Raw genomic sequence first — 26,689 nt, 5'->3', positions numbered from 1 at the left:
GTTTTAATGCTATATAGATTATCAAGCTCCAAAGTACTTTTAACTAATACCGAAATTTCCTGGTGGAAACTAGAGTTGGATGTTGCAAGAGGCATACTACGAAAGAACTTTGCAACGTATTCATTGTCATCCCACTGTAGGCACTGGTGTTTAATCCAACTGAATTTTGATATTTTGCTCACATTGATAACAACATTTGCCACCTTAAAGAATAACTACTTCATCAAATGACTTTACACTGATTTTAAGGTTTTGTTGAAAACACAATACAACTCAAAAGTGGTTCATTCTCTGTCTGTCTGCCTGTGTGCCTGTCGGAAGCATTTTTCAGGAAAGCGACTGTACGGATTAATACAAAATTTGGTGGAAAAGGGGGAACTGTAAACACTAAGCATGTGGTAAATTACAATGCCGCAAATTGAGTTTAAGGGGGTCCCCGTGCATCTACAAAAATTCTTTAATTCTTTTTTAACCAAATATAGTCATGTGGAATATCGAATAAAAGGTCTCGATTAGTACTTTTCGAATCAGGGGGCCGCACTTCAAGCACTTGCTCTCAGGAATTACCGCACCGAAAAGATAGGCTTCAAGTTATTATGCATGAATGTATGCCATAAGTTTTTCATGGCTGCTGGCCATTAATAGTTTATTTTTTGTTTCAATTATCATTTCCCCTAAATGTAATTAATTCCTTATCTTTAATTATTATTATTTTGATTTGGAGTTCTTTCTCCTAAATATAAACCGAAAAGACTAATATGAAAATATTTGGAAGATACATACATCGGATTTTAAGTAAAAGTATTTCAGTTGGATACATCATTTGGCCCTTTCTTCAGTTTTTGACCTGGCAATCGAAAAACCGAACAGATTAAAATGTAGCGGCGCCAATTACTTCCAGACACTTGCCTGGAATTAGAACTTTTAATTACTTGTTTTCTACCGAAGTCATCTACTCCCTAAAAGTTAGCTAATTGCTTGAAGGCAGCGGTGGAGCAGCCACGCAGTAGAAGGGTCAGTCCACTCACAGCTTTCACTTTGTGAACACCATAATGAGAAGCAGGATCAATATTGGATTTAAATAAACCAATCATATGTATAGATACGGCTTTCATCCAACTTCTTCTATCACCGTTACGTAACAATTACCAAAGTGGCGATCCCAAGTTTAAAAAAGAAGAAATGCCAAGTTCGAGGTAAAAGTAAAAACAGTGAAAACGAGAATGCCGAGAACATACGACACGCCTGTATGACTGGGACCGTAGTAAACTGAGTACCAAGTCTTCCAGACTTCAATGCAAGCTTTCTGAAGTATAACATGAAACACCCACAACAGCTACATTTGCAAGTCACAGCGGTGCTCATATAACCGTTCGAGCCAGCAATTAGTAAAGCGGTTGTGTACCAGCCAGGAGGAGAAAATTTCACAGCTCATTGAGGACACATACATGCGTGACCAGAAACTCTCCCGATTCCGGAGCCGCTGATGGGAATTCCATGGTTAAGACCACTACCCTCCACTACAAACTGGAGCCGACTTAGCTGAAAAGATATACACCACACTTCCGCCAAGTGTCGTGGGAAGAACATCCTCGCCTTCATCAGCGGAAACCAGTTTAACGCAGCTAGTCCAGCAATTATCAAGTCAGCTTGCGGAGTTGAGAACGGAGTTACGTATACGTCGACGCTCTCATTCTCGATCGGATTCACAGCCTAGATCTGAAAGTTTTCATCCCTACCGTATGTGCTGGCATCACTCGAGATTTCACGCTGAAGCCACCAAATGCGTAAAACCGTGTTTCTGGATTTTGGGAAACACGAGCCGTTAAAGGTGGAAAATGGTCCCGTTTCATCGTCTTTATGCCGCCTGTTTATGTCTGACAAAAATACATGAACACGATATATGCATTTATCCGCGCTCAAAATTCCAAGGACCATGTAGAAAGGCACGGTTCGAGCATCGGGCTGTCAACGGAACACCAGTTGCCACATACGGAATCATTAACCTCAACTCAACCTCGGCCTTGGACGGGATTTTCAATAGAGATTTGTTATAGCGGGCGTTTCTAAACACATACTTGGAGCAAATATTTGAGCACATTACGGACTACCTCTAGATCCTCAGCGCGGTTGTCTTTGCGATTCAACAACTTTCCTTACCTGCCAAGGAGAGATGGCAGAATGAAAAACCCGACCATCACAACAATTACTGGAAGAAACCCTTATCATGATATCCTAGATAAGTTTCCGAAAGTCACTTGCCTCGAGGGAATTGGAAAAATGGCGCGTCACCGAACTAAGCATCCTATAGTCACAACGTCAGGACCACCAATTGCTTTAAGACCCAAACGATTAGCTTCGGACAAGCTGAACATCGCGAGAAGGGCCCATCAAGTAGTCTGTAGCCTGCACCCGTGCATGTGGGGCTTAAAAATAATAATGGGTGGAGATTATCGCGCTCTTGACGCCCAGACATCCGCCGGGAAGTACCCAGTTCGGAATATCCAAGATTTAACCCAAATACTCTATGGTAAAACTGTCTTTTCAACAATAGACCTGGTAAGAGCATTTAACCAGACTCCGGTAGCTAAAGAAGATATACCAAAGACTGCTATCACAACACCGTTCGGTCTTTATGAGTTTCCATTTATGATATTCGGCCTATGCAATGCAGCGCAAACGATTCATCAACGAGGCTTTAGGAGCGTTGTACTTCTGCTATGCCTATATCAATGATATATTAGTCGCTTCATCCTCACGTGGGGACCACGTTAGCCACTTAAGAACTCTGTTCCAAAGATTGAAAAATATGGCTTGGATTCACAACAAGCAGATGCTTTTTTGGTCAGCACGAGGTCAGTTTCTTGGGATACCTTGTCTCAATGGATGGAACACGTCCCTTACCAATATGTTAGATTTTCACAGAAGGACGAGGAGCTCAAAATGCTACAACAAGGAAAGACAGGGCTTCGACTAAAGCAGGTCCAGGTTCGAGCACCAGCTGCAAGCTATGGTGTGATGTATCTACTGGAATCCAACTTTACATCACTCAACCATTCCGAAAAACTGTTTCCAACAGCTTACACGACTTATCCCACCCAGAGGCAAGCGCTAACGCTAAACTAATAACACAGAGGTATTTGGCCATCTTTTAAACCAGATTACAAGAATTGGACGCGTAGTTGCAATAATTGTCAGCGATCAAAAGTGACTCATTAGTCCAGTGGGGTACTTTTTCGCCACCATCATCTAGATTCGAGCAGTAGTATCGCGTGTTGCGCCCAGCATGTTTGCATTGACAGAAGTCATGTACCAATTAATAAACAGATTCTTATCTACTTTTTATCGTTTATTTTCCGAATACGTAATTGGTCAGCCACTTGCTGCCTTCTTCAGCGGAATAATCCTAGAAATATCCTAAATAATGACTGAGCCTTAATTATATCTCAGTTAACATATCCCTTTTGTGGTATCAGTGAATACAGATATGAGTGCGCGTTACCCATATCTGTATTCAATCGGTACTCCTGAGAGTCTTTTCCGATGAAGAAACTCTTGTAAGAGTCTGATTGCGTTCTTTCAGCACCGTTACCGTTACATTTTATGGTCATGTTCTACAATATGCCGTGCGACTGCGGAATTGATAGGTGTTTTTCTGTCCCGTTTGATTAGCTCAGCTTCTTTTCAATGTTTCTTGGCCCGAGTGTTGACTAGCCGCTTGCTTTGCCCTACGTATGTACAAGGATAATCTTCGCAAAACATTTTGTAGATGCTGCTTTTTCCTCTTCCTTCTTCGGGACTTTTTCCTTGCCTAATTATCCTTTGAACGTGTGAATCCTACCTGATCCTACTGCTTCGATGCCTTGGCCAATATTCGTCGCACACCTTGGAGCATTTCCGTTGAGTATGTTATGCTAGCTCGTTGTGTGTCCATCTTCCTCTTTTCTTTTGTTCGAATAAAGTTTTCAGGCGATTTCGTTCCTCTCTAATTAACCTGTGGATTAGACTTGGCCGAAATCAATTTTTTGCGGCAGCATCCACAATGTATGACTTTACCTTTTCAAACCTTTGTTTAGAAAGAGGAACAGACAAAGGTCTGTGGTACGTTGTGTTCTCGGTGGCTTCCTATATGTCGAATTCGAAGCCGTTATTCCTCTTTAGTATTTTTATGTCGAGGAAGCGAATGCCACCCTTTGATTCCACTTCCATTGTGAATTTTGTATTAGGTTGCCGCTTGTGGATTTGGTTTAAGTATATTTTATCCCCCTCTTTTATAATGGCGAGAATGTAATCCATAGCGTAACCAAACTCTAGGTTTGGTCATCTGTCGTTCCATTTTTTCTAGGCTACCATGAAAATTTCACTTAATAGTGTTGATAGTGGGTTACCTGTCGCTGTCCCTTTGGTCATCTTATAAAATTTGTCTCTAAAAGTAAAATAATTTTCTGCCATACATGTCGCCGTTAGTTTAGTATACAGTTTGGCCTTTCATTTACCCTCCGGAATACTATCGTGCTGTTCAAGACATTCTTTTAACTTTCGTGGGGCTTATTTTACCGGGATGCTAGCAAATAGTGCCTTTACTTCGTATGAAACCAATATTTCGTCGTCCTCTTCCAATCGTCACTCCTTCAATCTCTCCACGACTTCTGCTGTGTTACTTCTTTTACGGAGTGTTTCTTCCTTTACGGAGTACGTTACGAGTTCGTATCTGTTATTATCTCCCTCATTTCTTCCCCTTCTTTGTTAATTTTTGGTTGGCACCTAATTCTCGGAAAGGCCGGGCTAGGCATTCTAAGCTGTCTGATGTTTGGTATAATCGATTTGCACTCCTTCAGTGCGTTTCCACTCGTTTAAACGAATCCGGAGAGCATTATCATCTGGATCTTATCGTTATGCCTTATTGCGGGGAGCAACGCTACTACATAACGATGGTAGACCGCTTCGCACGTTGTCCGGAAGCAGCATCAATCCCTGATCAAGAAGCCATCATAGTTGCCAGAGCGTTCTTTGACACATGGATTCCCACGTTCGCCATACCACTTCGGATCACCACAGATCAAGGAAGAAGTTCGAATCGTTGTTTGTTTCAAGAACTCAGTAACCTGTTCGGTGCAGCCCACATAAGAACTACAGCATACCATTCGGCAGCTAATGGCATGGTCGAACATTTTCACCGTTAGCTCAAAGCAGCAATAAGATATCACAATACCTCCGCGAAACTACAGCAGAAATTGTTAGTCATTACGCCTCCCAGAAGAATTTTTCGATTTACAGTGCAACAAAGAGCAAGTATACACGTGTAATTTCGCCAACGAGGTTAGTCAGCGTTTCCAATTGTTACCCCCAGTCAATTGGAGTAAAAATGACAGCTAAAGAATTTTTGTATTGGAAGACCTGGCAACAGCAAGCCATGTCTTCATCCATAACAGAGCGAAAAATTTCTTTAAAGCTGAAGGACGCGGACGTATCATTACACTATCCATCGACCGGCTCAAGTCTACTTACACGATGGCCAGCGATGTCGAAGAGAACCCGATTTTGGACCAACAACAGGAAGCCTCGTGACAGTACCCACTCCCACTGTGTTGCGCTGTGAATTACTTCCAGACATTTGTGTGAAATTAGAACTTTCAATTACCGTTTTTCTACGAAAGTAATCTGCTCCCTAAAAGTTAGCTAAAAGCGAGAGGGTGAAATAGAAAAGTCACTCGGTAGAAAGGTCAGTCTACTCTTTACTTCGCAGCTCTTATTTCGTGAAAAGCGCAATGAGAAGCAGGATCGATATTGGATTTAAATAAACCGATCAAATATATAGACAAGGCTTTCATCCAATTTCTGCTATCAACCTAACCTGGCAATTTCCAAAAAAGTATATGATAGGGATGATCGGTTGTCGATTTTAATCCCTTGATTCTGGCAAACTTGGTATCACTCTTCGGGTTCTGCAGCTTCGCAACCGGTTTCGAATTTACTTTCCACGCATTGGTATTTTGGATTCGTTTGATAAGTGCTCCAAAAGTACCACGAAATAAAGCATGTGACTCTTGTGTGTATATGAGGCAATGTAATCTTTTATGGCCTATATTATCATTTTGTGCCCTTGCATGGTAACATCATTCTACGTTGCATTTACGTGGAGGTGGAGTCCCTTTCATGCAAAAGGGGATGTAACATTTTTCACCGAATATACCCATGTGGGGCACCAAATGAAAGGTTGGTTCCATTAGCTGTTTTATAAGCAGATAACAGTTTTGGGATCGGTTGCAAAGTGGAGGAGTGCGGGGGTTCGAAAAAGGTGAGTTATTGCAAGGACCCGTTCATAGAAACTACCCAACCAACAACTCTGAAAAAAATCAGGATGGTCTGCACTCAAAACACTCGCTGCTGCGATATCTGCCCAAATCAAGTTAATAATAGACTCCCCGTATTAGAAAATGAGTAGATGCTTTTTTGCGCCAAAATAGTAGCTACACCTGCCCAATTACCACATTCGTTAAAAAAACTAATTCGGAACGTTTATTTGTTAATTATAATGGTTTCAAAATTTAATTCCAGAAAAAAAAACGCGGTGATTGACAATTTAAATCTTATCTTCATGAACGCATCCGATTTAGTGTCCGTTACTTGTTACTTTCACAGTAATCAATCAGTTTTTAAGATCATCATCATCAACGGCGCAACAACCGGTATCCGGTCTAGGCCTGCCTTAATAAGGAACTCCAGACATCCCGGTTTTGCGCCGAGGTCCACCAATTCAATATCCCTAAAAGCTGCCTGACGTCCTGGCCTACGCCATCGCTCCATCTTAGGCAGGGTCTGCCTCGTCTTCTTTGTCTACCATAGATATTGCCCTTATAGAATCTCCAGGCTTGATCATCCGCGATCATACGGATTAAGTGACCCATCCACCGTAACCTATTGAGCTGGATTTTATCCACATCCGAACGGTCATGGAATCGCTCATAGATTTCGTCGTTTTGTAGGCTACGGAATCGTCCATCCTCATGTAGGGGACCAAAAATTCTTCGGAGGATTCTTCTCTCGAACGCGGCCAAGAGTTCGCAATTCTTCTTGTTAAGAACCCAATTCTCCGAAGAATACATGAGGGCTGGTAAGATCATTGTCTTGTAAAGTAAGAGCTTTGACCCTATGGTGGGACGTTTCGAGCGGAACAGTTTTTGTAAACTGAAATAGGCTCTGTTGGCTGACAACAACCATGCGCGGATTTCCTCATCGTAGCTGTTATCGGTTGTGATTTTCGACCCTAGATAGGAGAAATTGTCAACGGTCTCAAAGTTGTATTCTCCTGTCCTTATTCTTCCTATTTGACCAGTGCGGTTTTATGTTGTTGGTTGGTTGGTTTTCGGTGCTGACGTTGCCACCATATACTTTGTCTTGCCTTCATGTGCAGCCCAAGATCTCGCGCCAATTGTCGCCTCCTCGATCTGGATGAAGGCAGTTTGTACATCTCAGGTGATTCTTCCCATGATGTTTTTAACAGGAAATGCGAAATTGTTGCGTGAATGGGCAATGTTTCAATTTACTTTATGTTTCGGCAGTAATGGTAACAAGCTATATAGCAAATTCTGACATCTTCATCTGGGTGGCGATAAAACGTACGGTTCTGAAAGATTCACAAGTCGCAAAAAAATTAATTTGCACTGAATGGGATTCGAACCTTGGCCATGTGGAATATTATGCGGTGCCTCTTCTCTTGTGACTTGATTTGAATTTGAGTAATAGTGACACAAAATTCTAACGCAATCGTATATTATCAATTAAGATTGGAGTTAAAGTTAAAATTGTTAATGTTGAAGGGATCCGCACAATTTAAACCTGACTCCGAAGAAACTGGATTCCGTCGAACGATTGCAATCCGCTTCTACCGAAAACCTCCTTTCGGAACAGCTAAAAAAGCTTTATAGAGTTATTTGTGCAGCAAGGAACGAAGCAATATTTCATCGTCCTCCTTGGCATTTCACGCGGGAAATTAATTTTGACAGTTTTGTATTTTTATGAGTAAATGTCAGTTGCCGATAAAAAATGAAAAATGAATTTGTTTGAAATTTCAAACGTTGGTAATTTTATACACAGTTTCTTTTTTCAAAACAGCCTTTGAGAGTTTTGTTAGATTGCGCCATTAAAGCGATTTCCGCCGCTAATGAAAATAAGGCGCGGTATTTCTAGGGGTTAAATTATTTGAAATAATAAAAGCTTGCTTCTTCCATTCGCTAGTGTTATTTATTGGTTTTGCAAAAACCGATGTTTCGGTAACCACTTGTTCCCTTCATCAGTACTAGCAAGTCTTTTTAGAACTAATAAAGGGAACAATTGGTTCCCGAAATATCGGAATTTGGAAAACCAATATAGAACACTAGCGAATAGAAAAAGCAAGTTTTTATTATTTAAAAATTTATTGCATCCTAGGTGTGTCGTAATTTTGTTCTAATATGAATCAGCATACTGAAAAGTTTGGTGGAAATTCTACTATTATTAGCAAAGTTGTAATATATCAAATTTGCCCTTTTCGCATCAAATTATTATTACGAGTTAAAATGTTAGTACCACGTCGAACTTCTCTTATCTGAAGTGTTCAGCTTCCAGTTTCCGATTTGTTGTATATTTTCCGGTAGAGTGGTCTCTGAATGAATGACTCTTTATTTTAAGTGTGTACTTTTTGACCGAAAACTGTTAAAAGAGACATTTCAATGTTCACTTAACTTTTACACAGTTTTGAATTCAAAGTAAAATGATGCCATGTTCCTAGTTCTAACAGTCTCAAAAAATCTCGTGTCAATAAGTGGAATGGTTTCCAAATAATTTGCGTACGATAGACAGAAAGACAGACGGATATACACTTAATTGATTTAACAAGGCTTTTTGAAAAACAAGAAATACAGAACTCAGATTTCTTGTTGAGTGCTTCTATCTTAGATAGACAATGAAATTCTCTGACCAAGTTTTTGAATATTGAAAATATGGTGAAGTAAACGGAAGTCTGAATGATCAGAAGAGACAAAGCACCTACTCGTATTTACTATTGTAACTCAGTACCAAAGAAGGGCTAATCGATATTCATGAATTCAGGTTAAAGTTGTTACGATTCAGTTGAACAATTGAAACTTGAAACGACGAGATTTAGGCTTAGATTTCCAGATCTATTTATGTTCACGCACACCATTTTGTCCCACTTTTCCCGTCAGCATATAGCGAAGGGACAGTTTTACTGCTAATGGCCCATTGAAAAAGAAATCAAGTTAACCTTCCGACATTGTTTAATGGAAAGAAAAAGCTCTGATGCCAAGTAAGTAAGTCAATTATTTTCATTTCACATACGCTTCGTGACATTGTCTAATGTCCACAACAGCTGGCCACAGTTATTGATTTTTATTGTTTATACGTATGTGCGTGATTCCTGCAAACTCTATCTACAGAGTCGAAAATGAGAAAAAAAGGAAACACGAAAAACATGTATAAACGTATCTTAGGCATAATATTTTCTTACTTTTGTTTGCAATTTGTTCATGCTTAGAATACATCGGTTTCTGAGTTACGGAACACGCCATTCAAATTAAAGCACCTTGTTCATAGAATCCAGAATAATTTATGCAAAGTAGGATTCAGAGGGTAGTGAAACTGATCCTATCAAATCCACCATTTGACTTTATTTGGAATATGATTATTTTCAATCAATGTGGGCTACATGTTTAGAGAGAGAGTTAAATGCAACCAATTTAGAAAACTTTGACATTCTAGCTTGAAATCCATAGAAGATGAAAGTGGAAACACTTTTAATGTCCATTGTTATCATATAAATATGACATATTCATAACGTTTTAAAAAAACATCGAGCATACCCTTCTTTTGGCTTTTCTTAGCCGAAAATTGTGGAAGTGAAGGTCATACAACATCTACTTTGGAACCTTGAAATCCATTTACAATTGGTTACTAAAGTTGGGCATCTGCAAGAAATATGTATGGCCACAATTATTTGATGCAATTACATGGATGGGTGGATTTTGATTTCGTGGAGCCACTATTCAAGTCAGTTTACCTCCATATTGTAACATTTGAAACATATCCAAAACTTTTTGCATGAAAGTGTAGCGATAATAAGTATGCGAATTCCTTTTGTTAAGGTCACCTACTGCCCGTTACCGAAATAATCCTATGCTGTGTGCGTAAAACGAACAAAAAGATCCCCAAAGGCAAAAACAAAAGTCCAACCAAAGGACAGAATGGCGCCGAAAAGTCGTTCTGAATGTCACGAGTATATGGACTGAAAGATACTACAAAAACATCGTAGGCGAACATTCCAGGATGTACCACATGAAATTAAAATAAGTAGCAAAAACATTATGGTTATGTTTACTGTCCTTACCTAATTAGTAGCAAAAACATATGTTTGCAAACATTTTGCTTTAAGGCTCCCCCACACGGAATCGGTAACCATAGGCATTCGTATGCGTTTTTGCACTTAATCAGACCGCAGGACACAGAGGCGAAAACGGGAAATCAAACCGAGAATCCTTTTTATGAGTACATGTATGTGGAGTAGCTTAGTTGCGGCATCGCGTCACATCAAACCCTTCGTCCTCGTCAGTTGGTACGATGACGGGGCTGATGAGCTGGCAAGCGCTTGTATTATCTGAAACTGTGATATGTGCAAAGGAGCCTCAAAGTATTTTCACACGCTACACTGAACAAGCCGGATGATTTCGATTCAATCATAAACATTTAACTTTTTGCAACAATGAAGCTTCACTACATATTGAACAAAAACTTGAACCACATCGAGTGCAGGTTTTTGTAATAACCGTATCTATAACCGCATTAACTCGATGAATTGCAGGTACCGAAAATATTGTTTGCAGAATACATATGGTTCAGACATACAGGCGGCAGCTTCTCTCCCTTCATTTTTTTTCTAAATTACGTTAATTCCACGTAGGGCCCACAAACTACAATCACAACTCAAATCAAATTCAACCCTTCAGCAGGTGGCACCGAATACTATCGCTTCACATCACTGACACTATCTTTGAATCTCACATTCGGATTTTTCTCAATTCACATTCGCGAAAATGATGCGACTCCAGGCATGCACTAGCGACAAAATATTAAATATTTCTGCAATCTAAATTTAGCACTCACTTTCCCAACCTAAATATAGGAAAAGAACATATTAAGTATTTTCGCAGGCAGGGAGAGGCTGCTTGACTTAATTAGAATCGGCGCAAGTTTCGTGGAAAATCTAGCGTCATTTCGGATTGAAAGTTTCGCGAAGACTAGAGGGAAATCCCTGAAAATTCGCAGTTGAGGAAGAGTTTTCAGCTTCAGCATTAATCTAAGGAAAAGCAACAACACTCGTAGGGACATTTCCCTTACATTATATTCGGTAGGAACACGCGCTGTAAGGACAAGTCGTAGGGTGAGCTTCTCTGTACTTAATCGGGTTCACAATGATGCGAGAGAGAAACTTTTTACCCCAGTCATCATATACATATGTACTCTTTGAGCAAGTTATTGTACTAGAATCGAAGGCGACTGAAAATGAAAAATATTACAAATTTATATAGATTTCCCGGTAATATATAATAAAATGGAGTTACCTCCCCACACGAAACTCATTTTGTGAAGTGAATTTTTGTGTAGTTTCGACGACAGGGGATATGTAGCTTTCGCGAGATGCTTGATGAAAGTTTATTCGGCGTTGGGTGAGCTTAGGGCTACTTAACAACCTTTAAAACATAACCTTCAAAACAGAGAAAAGTAAATGTGATCACCTGACCCGCAAGTCTCATTTAAATCCGCAGTGGTTGGTTTCATTAACGATTGTGACAGGAGAGGACTGGACAGCTTCAATTTGAAAGGCTGCTGGCCACCGCAGCGTCGAATTAGGCGCGAAAAGATTAGGAACGTTGTGGTCTTGCGAATTCCTCCCTAAGGAGGCTATCACCACACCTAGCAGTTAGGTCCAAAATGCGGTTCTATTAAATGAGAAGAAATTTAAGGTACGGTAACGATAACCAGTAGGAATTGTATGACTTCGACGTCTAGGCGTCACGTTGAGCAGTAGCATGGCTCTACCTACTGCAGCTATTTCGCCACAATCCGTGGCGATCGCGTCAGCAGGTTCGCGTAGGCGGCGGACGAACCGGGCTGAGGAAATGAACCTTTTTATAGCGCTCCTACTACGAGATTACAACGACCAGGGCAGGTAAAAGATCTCATTTACACTTACCCCAGCTGTAAAGGTTAGTCTCCATAGCATAACAATTACTGCTAGAATAATAAATCTTGCATATCATCATTTTCACAATCCAACAAAGTCAACAAAATATAGGCGCGTCTGCAAATGCAGGGGGTAGAAGAACAGCATCACATACTCTTCTCTCCTCTCCCCTCAAGATCGTTGTTAACGAGTTGAACAAATTTTTGAATCGGTCGCGTACCAGTGACTGAATTTTTGAAATGCCAATATTAACATCCTTTTGAATTCGCGAAAGAAATAGAGGGTGAAAACAGCACACACTGCAACCCAACATACTTTATTCCATTTATAATTGTTGAGCAAACTTTGTATTTTCAAATGCTTCCTGCATCAAATAACTTGGGCTTAACTTGGCAATTTGATGGTCGGCTGATTTTCCAGTCCACTTTCGACCAGTTCCTCGAAAATCAAAAAGAACAAAGATCCTAACGGTTCTCTTCGTGAACCGGTTTCTACGTACACCCAAAAAAAAAAACCCCGCAGCATCCGCTGATTTCGGACCAATGCAATGCGAGGCACGCAGTACATGGAGAAATCAACAACAAACAAGTCAGGAAACCGGAAGCTTAGCACTTCAAGAATGAAAGGTTTCGTATTTTTCTTATACAGGGTGCGGTAGCATAACTTCCTGGGATACTGTAAAGTGTTGTCCCGCCACGGTTCAGTGGCCATCATGCTTTGGAATAGTGAGGAGCGTGCCTTTGCCGTTGAGGTGTACTTTTCAAGCGGATGTTCGGTTATTGCAACACAGCGTGCATTTCGGAATCGCTTTAATTTAGCCCCGTTGGCTCCCGTCCCAGACCGCAAATCAATTGTTACATGGGTCACTACATTCAGACAAACTGCAAGTGTGACAAAAGGAAGAACTGGAGTCCCTCGGCCCGTTAGATCACCTGAGAACATTGAAGCAGTGAGAGCGTCAATGTTGCAATCGCCACGGCGTTCTGCGCGCAAACACGCACCTGCCCTTGGACTATCCGATCGTTCTGTGAGAAGAATTCTTCGTGATGATCTTCATTTTCATCCCTATAAGATGGCGATAGTGCAGGAACTTTCAGAACGTGACTTCAATTCTCCGATGAACGCATGTGAGTTTCTTCTTGATGTCGTTCCCGAGGGTGCTATTGTTTTTTTAGCGATGAAGCCCATTTTCATTTGTGTGGGTCGGTTAACAATCAAAACATGCACTACTGGGCTGACACCAACCCTCGAGAATGGCATCAAAAGCCTTTGCATACACCCAAAGTCACAGTGTGGTGTGCAATTTCCTCAGCTGGAATTATTGGTCCCTGGTTTTTTGAGGAAAATGAGATTACAGTGACAGTGAATTCGGACCGGTATGTAAACATGCTACAGAATTTTTTTTTCCCACGGCTAGAAAATTTGGATTTAGGGGACACTTGGTTCCAACAAGACGGTGCAACAGCACACACTTCGAGAGCATCGATGGCTGTTTTGAGGGAACACTTTCCGTCCAACGTCCAAGAACCCTACAAGATTTGAAGACCAACATCCAAGAAGAAATTGCCAACATAACACCTGCTATGCTAACAAGAGTCATGACAAACGCCAGAAATCGGTTTACGCAATGTATGGAGAATGGGGGACGTCACCTAACAGATTTGATCTTCAAAACAATGTAAATAAAAACTTTAGACATGTATCTACATTATAAAAAATAAATAAATATTTTCCGATGCATACAATAGTTTTTATTGAGTTTTGAAAAAAGGAAGTTATGCTGCCGCACCCTGTATAAGCATATTGCAGTGGGCTTTTGTCCCATTTGCACCTAGCTGGTAATGTTTATACATTTCGTTAGTCAAACCATTCACGTTAGTATGATATTGACATTCAAAGGCCTAAAATTCAAGACATTTGCACAAAAGTACAAAATTTGACCTAATATAACTCCGTTAGTAATAAGTGCGATTTTCACCAAACTTGGTGGTATTATGCTCAACAGTATAGCCTCTATTACTACAAAAGTCTATCATTCTAGAAGTAACTTATGGGGGTTTCTAGTCAATTTCTAGAAAAATATAAGTATATTAAATTTGGTAATATATTATTGAAAGAGGTAACGATATAGAGAGTATTTTGAAATCAAGATAGCATGTACATGGACCATCAGATTTCTTCCCAGATATTCTGGGGTCATTGAATTAACTGGCCCTTTTCTAATGTCAAAACCCATTTCGGTTTCGGAAAGCACTAATCGAGACCTTTCATCTGATACCCTACGGGACTATATTCGGTCAAAAAGAATTTTACACCCTCTTTTACATGCATTGGGACCTGCTTAAACTCGACGTGTAACTATGATACCCACTGTAGTGAGATTCACAGGCCCCACGTTCGTATCGAATTTCTTATCAATGAGAGCGAGAGAGGGTAGATATATGATGTGACGGACGGACAGACAGACAGAAAATGGAATTGGCACTTTTTACGAAGCGGCGAAAACGAAGCACCGTTCAAATCTGCGTCGGCTGCATTCCGTTCGCTTCCAGCCATCGCTGAAAACCTGGGAATAACTTTCCACTCAAACCTTAGCTTTAAATCCGATTTAAAGCTCACTGAGTAAAAAGCAGCGATCATCAGTTCGACATTAGCAAAGAATATTTCCAAATATAAGCGGCGCGAAACACAGTCGATGATTACTTTTATCACAAGTAGTCAGCTCTGCTCTTTTATACGGCGCACCAGTGTGGGCATAAACGATAAAAATTGTGGAAAATCGCAGACCTTAGCACGCAAACTCAGTGGATGAGGTCATTGGCTGCGTAGCAAACAGTGTGGCACCAAACGAAGAATGATTGATGGACACACAGGCTAATTCCGAACATAAGGACGTGGACTACACGAAAGCATGTCGAGATGAGATGCGATTTGACTCAATTCTTAAGCGGACTTTGTGGATACAGAAAGTATCTCTATAGGTTCGGTTTGGACGAATCGGCAGATTCTCCTTCATGTGAAGATACAGTAGAAAATGCAAAACACGTTTTATTCGCCTGCCCAAGATTCAAACGCCCAAGCAGAGACCTTGACAATGAGCTGGAGTCCCCGTTAACGATGGAAAATCTGGTTAGCTTTATGGCGAAATTGGATACCGCTAGGAATCCATTAGTTGGAGTGGTGAAACGGATGCACCAACGGCTAAAGGAAGCAAAAGTTGGACGAAGGCATGGAAGCGAAGCCAATGCAACTAACACCACATAAAGCAGAAGAGGCTATTCCATGAACATTTAATAAACTGAACAGGCTACGGAAAAATACCAAAACGGTGGTCCTGCGGAGAGAGTGTGCGGAAAATATAAGAATTTTTAGTCGGTGAAAGTCCAGAATGCGAGTCCTTGATTCTCGCTGCATATCCATGATGGATTTCCCCCGCCAAAAAAAGAGGCAGACAGAGGGAGTAGCTGTGTTGAGACGAACGGAGACGCAGCAACGTCGAACTTCGACGCTGCACAGGGTACAGGCTGTGAACAAAGATCGTTGACGTATGACAGGGGCATGAGGTGAATTAATTACAACATGATTCACTTTGCCACTGTTGCTATCCTTGGATGATACTTCACGATTTCCGATGAAAACCGTATTATTCAAATTATTCTGCTCTCGCAATAGACACACCCTTCGCTTGTCTAATGCACACGCTATTCTTAGAAGCTGATTGTCGTCGGGTTTCGCATCAATCGGAGTCGAACATCAAGAAATGAGTCGTCCAACTGCTGCAGGACATTCGTTTCCTCTGGGATGATACCGTGCCGTTTGATTATCCTAATTTCGCTGTTCATCATGATATTGAACCTGTAGAAGCTTTCGATCGTCATTTTCATGCAATTGCACTCTTGGAGGACGGTGTAGTGATTCTGAAGGGTGACCGCGCTTGTGTGCAGTAGCATCGGGTGTCGCCTGATTTCTAGTTTGGAGTAAATAAAGGACTCCAGCATTCGTACGCTCTCCTAATTGTCTTCATACTTTGCTGATGCTATTTTATGATGTTTGTTATGTTCTCATCATCAAAAGTAAGCCGATTTTAATAAGGTTTAGTTTTACACAAAATCTTATTGCGCTCGCACGTGATTATTAAACTGATTCGCGTCAGGAACTCATTCACAGCTGATTCAACTGACATCCAAAATCCAGTTACGATACAAATCCCTCTGCCGACAGTAAAACTTGAACCGCGACCTTCATTTACGACAGTCTAGTGCAGTTGGAAATATTGAATTGGGTTTTTGGTTTTCAGCAAGTTTAAAAGGTTATAAAATGAATGATAGAAGCATTTGCTTTTGTATCATGTTGGAATAGAAAGTAGGAATTTGAAAGGAGGATAGTAGACGTATTATGCTTGAGGACTAATATAGGATGCCAGGGTTTGAGGTAACGTTCTCTGTTCTATTCTCAGTAAAACAAAAATAAAATGCTGAGATCAGGGAAAGAGATAAATAAGGAATAGTTGGAGTTATTCAACTATGCTAAATACTACCTCATCTCTCGTGGTGACAGGTCCCGCGACAGGCCGACCAAGAAAATGCATCCAATGTCGTTAGAAACAACATAATCGGATCGAGCAACAAGCTTCGGAAAAATGTTAGGGCGTCACTTTAAGTCGACGCGGCAGGACGGCTGCCAGTCCTGTCGAGAAATGGGCAAACGTTCTTAAAGCATGGACAGCGTCAGAACATAAGTCAGTAAGCTCGGGCAAAACAAATACGTGTCTGCACGATAAATATTGGCACCCTAACTATAAGGAGGGCCTTGCAAGAGCCCTTCGGAAAAGGCGCATTGATAACTGCGCTCTACAAGAAACCCGATGAGCTGGTGCCAAAAGCTGCGATTTGGAATGGGAACGCGGTAAAAATGACTATAAACTTCTCAATTTTGGTAGCTCACACAATCAATATGGTGTTGGCATAGCCATCTCTAAGGGTTTCCGTGATGCCATTAAAGAAGTTGAACAATTTGATGACCGACTGAAGAAGCTCTCCATTATATCAGCTGATTGCACTCTTCATATCTTCACCGCATACGCACTCCAGACATGTCGACCTGATTCCGAGAAAGATACCGCCTGGCAACTTCTGAATGCGAATACCGGTAATGTGCCCTGGCGAATGGGGTTGGAGCGTGCAATGAGGGTGGCGAATCGATTTTGCGGACACCCATGACTTTATGCTTATGAATACATGCTTCATCAAACGATTGTCTCATCTTCCTACATTTTATAGTACGAATAGTAAAACGCAAATTGACTATATTCTGATAAGACGCCGACATTTTACCACCATCACCGATTGCAGCCATGCTCTATGCGAATCAAGCCACCGATAAAACAGAATGGAAAAATGGAATGATCGCCTCATGCAACACGGTCTCAGATTGAATCTAAATAAAATTGAAATTTTGACGACCGATCCCATGAAACAGGCACAATCACTGTAAGTAGCAGTGACCTGTCCAGAAGTGAGCGATTTAAATACCTCGGGTCAACGCTATCAGCCAACTGCAGTATGAAATTGCTTCACGCATTAACCCAACCTGGATAAATTGGCGTTTCACAACTGGTGTTCTTTGTGATCGACATATCAAGGAACATCGCAAATCGAAGATTTGGCCCAATGTCGTACGTCTTGTCGATCTCTATGGTTCTGAGTATTGGCCGACTATAAGAGACAATGAACAGCGTCTTATGGTAATGGAGACGAAGATATTGCGTTTAACTAGTGGCGTGACATGTTTTGATCACATCTGAAATGAGGATATCCGAGAGAGTTGTCATAGATGGTATGGGCACGTAATTCGCGCTAACGAGAATTCACTCACCAAATTGGTCTGAACATCGAAGTAGATGGTAAGCGACCAAAAGGCAGGCCGAAACAAGGGTGGCTTGATACGCTGGATGGGGATTTCAAAGCCTCGAGATTGCATCCAGATCAGGCACATGATCGAGCCAAATGGCAAAACCGATCACGACGAGCCGACCCCGCTTGTGAACGGGGCAAAGACTGAAGAAAAATAAGAAGAAATAAAAAGAAAAGGAAAGATTCTGCATACAAACAAATAAATCTTCTCGGCAGCTCGTCGAAAGGCAAAGACGGGCAAATTGGCACCTCTGATTCGAAGAGACGAATACAACATTATTTATGCCGATGAGCATAACAAATGTAGATGGAAATATCGCTATATTTTGGGACGGCTAGCTTTATTGGGATAAAGAATATTGGTTTTTTAAAGGTAAATAAGAACTTTTATCTTACTGTCCACGATTCGTCAAATTGTTTGCCGAAATTTTCACCTAAACAGAGAGGGAAGCAAAACTTTTTCGGGGATTCAAAGGAACACTCCTAACTGATTTTTTGGGAGCTTTCATTCTTCTTCATTCTTGGTATTATTTGGTGCTCCCTTGCTGGTCGATCATGTCAGGTCTTCGTATTAGTTACTCCAAGTATTCATCACTTAGTCCCTCTAGCAAAACAACTCAGGCGTCCCTTATTCGAAATTCATATTTAACTTACTTTAGTTAATTGGAACCCCAAGAAATTCTCCTCGTTTTTATTCTATCCGAGATTAATAATATAATTTAAAAATTGTTTCCTTTTTCCTTCCTGATTGCTATTAGAAGCTAAAGTCTAACGTTTTGTTTGTTGTATTCAATTCTACCTTTATAAACCAGTTGCTATATCCCCGACCTTTTCCGCACATTTATCCAAACTCACTGGCATTGAAACGGACTGTCCATTTTGTACATTTTGAAAAGACTGAAAACATAACTCAACGGGTTTCAAGAACATAATATCGGATTCACATGCTTGGCACTTGCCGCAAACTCCAAACCTGTATGAAAGTTTGGCTTAATTTCTGGGAATCAAAAAGTGCAGGTGCATTATTGTGTTCTGCATAGGCAAACATGGCTAAGGCAATTCCATGCAAGGGCAAATGTGTGGATGCGTCGCAAGCGCTTGCGACAAATTCCCTTTGAATTATTCCAAAAAACTACATCCGATCAGATCAGCTGCGAGCGCTTGTAAACCCAAACAAACCAAACAAAACACTCTATCCACACATTTGAATTTGCGGCGAGTTGTTGAAGTTCGGCAAGCACGTAGAGCCGTGTCATCCTTGATATGTTCCGCAGGGAGCAACTTCGCCTTTATAAACTACATATTTATTAAAGATAGTACCGTGGAATTTATCGATAACAATCAAGATAGATAACTGAGACGGAAGTCTCCTGAAGTCATTACCTACGCCGGCCAGTGCATCATTTTTTTTTACAGTTCAATGCAATGTTTTGTGCAGGAGAAATTTTCATTAATCATATTAACATCCTACGGATCATTTTGGAGCATTCGCTGCAACTGCTATTCATCAATTTCGAGAAAACTTTCGATAGCGTGAATAGGGAGTGTATCTGGAGTGCTTCGAGATAAAATCTCGGAGGATTTTAAGGTCCAAAGCCGAGTCCGCCAAGGTTGTATCTTATCACTCATATTATTTCATTTTGCTATCAGTAACATTTTTCATGCTGCCTTGTCCGGAGGACGTGGAAGAATTCAAAAGACGGTTACATCTCTACTCAAACATCCCGACTACGCTGATGACATATGTTTGCTCTCTCGTCGGGTCATGAACCTTGGTCAAATGGCTCTGGATTTGAAAAGAGAGGCAAATAGACTTGGATTGACGATAAACACCCACAAAACCAAGGGTCTTAGTCAATTTGTATATCTCTACGCGAAGGCGAAACACTCTGGCGTAAATGACGTTCCACAGCAAGTGCCCAATGTAGAAAATTGAGGAAAATCTGCTGTCACAATTCTTTCGGGTTGCCGTCCATCTCGTACCAGAGAAGCCTCACTACTACTCAATACAGTCTTAATACAGTACTAATTGGCCGAATTAGAAGTACTCATCAAGCGTTACCACCGCAGAGTATTGGAATAGATATTGCCGCGTGAATTGAATTCAGGATTATTGCTATCGATTCAAGTATGGAGCCGGTTCGTCTAAATCTGTGCTCGGGCTTTAGTAGAACTCCCGAAAGGTCGCCCACGTTGCATTCTAATTCTAATTCTAAAATGGTTACGTTGCGCCCAGGACAGAGGTGTGTTAGCGTTTGAAAAGTTGCGAAATTAATCACATTTTTTACGGACCCATTCTCAGAAACTAACCAACCGAAAAATCAGAAAAGAGACTGTCACTATATGGTCTGTAGACTCCAAAATACCCTCCATATCGATATCAGTTCAAATAAATAAATAATAATAGTATATTTAGTAATTGGCTGCAAAACTCCCCTTGAGTTCATCCAAGAACCGCGCTTAGAGCATGATGCTACCAAGTTTGGGGAAATAGTGCTATTACTAACAAAGTTATAATAGGTCAAAGTTGTCACTTCTGTGCGTATTCAAGACTTTGAATGTCGGTATCGCGCAGAAGTGGATATTCTCACATAATATATGGGACAAATGTCCACTTAAATGTATTTATAAAAGAAATACACAAAACCTTTCCCGACTTGTTTATTTGCTAAAAAGCTTTCTTCTGCTTTTTAAAAGTTATATCCAAAAGTATTTTTATGAAGACAAATTTTTTAAGTGACCGAAAAAGTCCATTTTGTTTGACAAAAGTTTTAATGGGATGGTATGGTCACTGGGTCCTGAATTTGTTTCCAGTAGCAAAACCACCGATATTGCCGCATTTATCTCAATGCACCTCCACACTCAACATGGTGTTGACGTTGCCATGTCAAGGGCCTTTCGAGAAGCCGAGCTATTTTGGCTGATGAAGCTTACAATTACATCAACTCATCGCACTATTCTCTTCTTCATCGCGTACGTACTTCAGAAAGGTCAACCTGATGCCCAGAAGGATGCCTTTTGGCAACTTTTCGATACAAAAACCTGTAACGTAAATACTGATAACTATATTATCATTGCAGGCGACATTAATGGTCATGTGAGTTGAAAGGTGAAAGGGAAAAGGTGCCATGGGGAAAAAGAGGTTGGAGTGTTCAATGAGGATGGTGAGCGTATAGCTAAAATCTCACGACCTTGTAATTGTAAGTATATGGTTCATCAAACGATTGTCTCCTCTTCCCAAATTTTATAGTGGGAACTGTAAAAAGCAAATCGACTATATTTTCATAAGTCACCGACGTTTTACCACCATTATTGACTGCAAAGCCGTTCCCTATGATACTTACGCACCGCAGCATCGACCGTTGATTGCCCTCTTGCGAATTAAGCCACCGATAAAACAACGTGAGGAACGCACTGATCCGCAGCGCATTAAATGGCGGCGATTTCGTGAGAAGAAAGAAGAAATGGAAATGGAAGAATTTTTGAACGAAGTTAAAAACACTATCCGTAAAGCAGCCGTAGTCACAAAGCCAAGTAAGATTTGGAATGACGATGTTGAAGTAAGACACTAGCCAATTGATAAATTTACAAGAATGTCAACCGGAAAGCACAGAAAGTGATCGCTGTCACCCGACCGGCCCATTAGAGAGACCTTTATGATAAACTAGAAACTCGGGCTAGCAACAGGGATCTGCATCGACTTGCCAAAAGTGAACAGATTTCAATGGAAGAATTTGTTCATCCTCCATTTCCACAAGCATTGCCGACATTTGGAACAATTACACCTGTCAGCACGATTGAAATCAAGGAAGCAATAATACGAATAAAATTGGGGAAAGCAACAGGAGCTGACGACATCGTATTGGAGCTCTAAAAAGTGAAGAGCTGTAACCCAACACAGTCGCTTAATGAATTCTTCAATCAGGTTATCGAAGAAGGTAGAACACCATCTGACTGACAAGAAAGTACCCCGGCTACGATATGGAAAAAGAAAGATAGTCTGGCAGAATGTTTAAATTACCGTCCGATTCGGTTGCTGCCCTATACCATGAAGATTCTTGAACGCTATCTTGACAACCATATTCTCGAAATCGTTCAAAATAACCGTGACTTAAGCAAGTTTTGTCACGAACCGCTGAACTACTGACACAACACACGCTGCGCGGTTACACGTGGAGACACAGCGCGGGAAGTATCGCCCTCTTTACATTGCATTCCTGTATCTGGAGAAAGCGTTTGGCCATGTGTCATACGAACTCATCTGGTATGCTCTACCACAACACCTAGTGCAAGAAGGACTCGCGCGGTGGATTAAATTTCTCTGCCTCGATCCAAAAAGAGAAATTCAAATTATGGCCGGCTTATCAAAACCAATCCGTGTCTCTTAGTTCCTCTTTGTTCTTGTTATGGCCACGATTACACGGGGAATCCAACGTCCTCCGCCCTATACACTGCTCTGTTCAGATGATGCTTTCCTAGCATTTCTGGAACTGGAGAAAGCATTTGGCCGTTACATGAACTCATCTGATATGCTCTACAATAATAACTATTACCAAGGGGACTCGTGCGCTGTATTCAATTACTCTATCACAGTACAAAAATTAAAGTTCAAAGTGTGGCACGCGTGGCACCTTTGAGGAAGTCCCGAGTTCCCAATCGTCACTACTCTTTGTTCCTGTTACGTACACTGTTACACGGTGCATCCAACGTCCAGCGTCCGTATGCACTGCTTTATGCAGATGATGTTTTCCTGGTGTCTAACAGCAAAATGATCTCGAGCAACTTGTCTAAAAATGGAATCAGCAACATGGTCTCACATTACATTTGAATAAAACCGAATTTCTGACCACTGGTCCACATGAAGGAAGCACTATCATTGTCGATGGAAGTGACCTGCTCAGAACTGAGCGATTTAAATATATCTTGTAAATGCGATGAAACAATGGAGAACTGCGTTATGAAATTCCTTCTGTGTATTGCGGTGGCATTTTATTGTTATAACTCTTTGTCAGAAGCCGCCTCGCTCATAGACGGTGTTTTTCATTCAGGGGCATTAAAGTGTTCATCTGGAAAACCTACTATACGGTTCAGGCCTTGTAGACTGGAGATAGAATATAAATTTTCTTAAAATTTTAACACTTGAAGCTTTAAACGCGTTTTCTCGAAGCCCCGTCTTTTGAATTGGGCGAAAATCTAGCACCAAGCAATTAAATCCAACTTTGAACTGTATCCTTATAGTAACATTTTCTAGTAAAGTAAGTAGAAGTTTTTCCATTGACTATTTTATGCCCAAAAAGAAAATGCTTTATTGAATCAGTTATTTCGACGCCATTTTGTTTAAAAACATAATTTAAAAATATTTTTTCTTATAAATTAAGCCTGAAGTTAATATTAACAAAAACAGAACCAATTTAATTCCAAAACCTATTCCAAAATCGATCAGAGCAAAATAAAGCTGATTTTGAAAATCCGAAGTTGAAATTTAGGCAATTGGAATCATCATCATCATCAACGGCGCAACAACCGGTATCCGGTCTAGGCCTGCCTTAATAAGGAACTCCAGACATCCCGGTTTTGCGCCGAGGTCCACCAATTCGATATCCCTAAAAGCTGTCTGGCGTCCTGGCCCACGCCATCGCTCCATCTTAGGCAGGGTCTGCCTCGTCTTCTTTTCCTACCATAGATATTGCCCTTATAGACTTTCCGGGTGGGATCATCTTCATCCATACGGATTAAGTGACCCGCCCACCGTAACCTATTGAGCCGGATTTTATTTTTTTTTATCCAGGCAATTGGAATAATGGGTGAAAAGTGGACGTTCTAGAACAATATGTTTGTCAATTTTGTGGGTGTAACCATAACTTCATTTGAACTTCTCTATTCTCCCATAAGTGGGGGCAAACACGTTTTATTTTCGTCTGCCGTAAAGTCAATATCATAAATTTTTTATTTCCAAAGCAAATACTCTTTCGTGGTAGACTTGTTCCGTTTGAATCAATACAATTGAAAAGTGCCTTCCCTAATTCTATCAAAATTTTGCTGGTAGACATGACAGACATTTATGATAGCTGAATTTCTTATATATGTAAGTACGTGAAAGTAAAGTCCTAGGTACATACATACATAATACATGCAAGCATTACAAAGTGAAAACACCGTCAAGTGATTTTCCTGAACACGAAAATAAACCACTTGTTCGCGCAATGTGTAGCTCAAATCTCCCAGAGCTTTCCCGACGTGCTCGCTCTCAGGGGAGAGCCAGAGAAGGGAAATTCTCCTGAAGTTGCCATGCAACAAGGAGCGTATTTCCTCCTCGTTTGCGTACGACTGCGTTGAAATTTTCATTTAGAAATTAGAAAATTGCTTTAATGAAACTACAGAGGAAAATTGAAAAATTTTTCAGCGAAGGATACCTTCGTATATATCCGCTAAAATGTGAACTTGGTTCTTAGCGATTAATAAAAAATTTATCGGAATGAGAGAAGGGGAAACCGTTTTTCTGATTTTATTATGAATTTCCCCAAGTATTTGACCAGTTCGTGTTGGAGCTGGTTTTGCAACCAAGTTTGTACTAGTATCAGGCGGGTTCCATTGCGGACTAGCGTTAGTTTTTTTAGGTCCCGTATTGTGTGAAAAGGTTACGCACTCTGACAAAGCAGGGCAAAAAGTTGACTTTGGGGTTTTGAGGCTAACTCGCCGGTATAATATTTTCTAGCTTCAGGGAAGCGAAATTACAACAGGTTTGCAGACACGCTAGCACCGAAATATGGAAGAAGAGCATGGGAGCCTTATTGGCATAACATGCTAAATATGCAACTTTTTTAGAACTCTTCTTGTATGGGACGTTGTTTCAGACAGTATCTCATTCTAGTGCAAAGGACTTTTACAAAAAAAACTGTGAAAGAGGGCAAATCTACAAGTTACACTGAAAACTTCTTGATAGGATAATTGCTTTACCCTAAAAGAAGATGTTTCACTGCATGGGTCAAGTTGCCTGAAATAATTAAAGTCCTGAAAAGAGGGGCATCGTAAGTGAACCTCAATTCCTTGGAATAGTTCGCGATGGGCTGCGTGTTGCTCAATTAATAAAACATTACGCTGGGAGCAACATCTGCCGAGTTCATTTAAGAAATCGATGGCTGGATTAGTGCTCACAACTAAGTCAAAAGCTAGCGGCTGCTATTATTCCTCAACATGATAGAAATTATAATTAATTTGTTTCGGAAACAATGGATTGACGTCTGTGCTATCAATCTTTTGGTACATCACGTGATAGGCACTATGTTTACACATTTCAGCTGTTTATTTGTGAATTAACTGCGTATACGCCTGGGTATTTTCTAGTAAAGTCACCTTCAGTGCGACCGAGTACATTAGCAAGACAAATGGGATTCGTACACATGTTATCGCTGGAATAATACTGGTACATATTTTCAAACCAGTTGATGTGGCGGTCAAAACATTCAGATCAACGTCTAAAGATAAACTTTCCCGCTTATATTGGGCACAGAATTTTTGGTCGGCCGATACATAGTATCATAGTCAATGTTCGGAAATTTTGGTAATAGTTTTTATTTTTTGACATGCTTGTCAACATTTTTAAGTTTTTAAGCTTTAGAGCTCGGGCTTAAGCCCCCAACTGAATTCCTTCAAAGATGCCTATCTCAGGCAGGGTCTGCCTCGTCTTCTTTTTCTACCATAGATATTTCCCTTATAGACTTTCCAGGCTGGATTATCCTCATCCATACGGATTAAGTGACCCGTCACCAGAACCTATTTAGCCGGATTTCATCCACAATCTGACGGTCATGGTACCGCTCATAGATTTCCTTGTTATGTAGGCTACGTAATCGTCCATTCTTTTGTAGGAGGCGAAAAATAATGGTGAGACGTTTCGAGCGAAAGAGTTTTTGTAAGCTGAAATAGGTTCTGTTGGCTGACAACAACCGTGCGCGGATTTCGTCGTCATAGCTGTTATCCATTGTGCGTTGCGCGTTGTGATCTTCGACCCTAATTAGGAGAAATTATCAACGGTCTCAAAGCTGTAGTCTCCTATCTTTATTCTTCCCAGTGCGGTTTGAGGTTGGTGGTAGGTTGGTTTTCGGTGCTGACGTTGTCACCATATATTTTATCTTTGCATTGCGTTCGCCCGAGATTATTACCCTGATTTGGCTCAGGTGAATTCACTTGTATTCGACATTCAGTCACGATAACAAATCCCCCTGCTACCAGTAACATTTAAACCGCGATCATCCGCTACAACAGCCGAGCGTTTAATTGCTCAACAAATGACTCAGATCAAATACAATTGTTTTCAAAAAACTCTTGCCCGAAAACCAGAAACAAAAAGGAGAAAAAATATGTTTTCACCTGTTCAGCGGAAACTTCCCTCCTTACTTCTTAGGAAAGCAAACATGGATAAATTTCCGAGGCTCTCGCGCACAAAGCTTCCTACAGCAGAATTTAGAAGCATAATTCACGCACCGATTCCCGTAAAACCCCGTTGCCATGGTACATCTTGGTTCCGGCTGGGGTAATT

At 40.8% G+C, this 26,689-nt stretch overlaps 1 protein-coding gene across 3 annotated transcripts in view; it reads right to left on the bottom strand.

Moving 5' to 3' along the window:
• LOC119657659 (Kv channel-interacting protein 4) overlaps positions 1–26,689 on the bottom strand; it is a 443,826-nt gene that overhangs the window by 374,837 nt on the left and 42,300 nt on the right. For 2 of the 3 annotated variants that reach the window (XM_038064683.1, XM_038064684.1), the window contains exon 1: positions 10,385–11,278. The exons of the other annotated variant lie outside the window; for it this stretch is intronic. The gene's annotated coding sequence lies outside the window, so the exon portion shown is untranslated. Of the gene's footprint in view, positions 1–10,384; positions 11,279–26,689 lie in introns of those variants that run through there. 3 annotated transcript variants of the gene reach the window in all.

Source organism: Hermetia illucens, chromosome 5 (genome assembly GCF_905115235.1).
Source record: "Hermetia illucens chromosome 5, iHerIll2.2.curated.20191125, whole genome shotgun sequence".
NCBI classification, from domain to species: Eukaryota; Metazoa; Arthropoda; class Insecta; order Diptera; family Stratiomyidae; genus Hermetia; species Hermetia illucens.
Note: the sequence above shows the minus strand (reverse complement) of the source record. Positions and strands in the feature narration are given on the sequence as shown.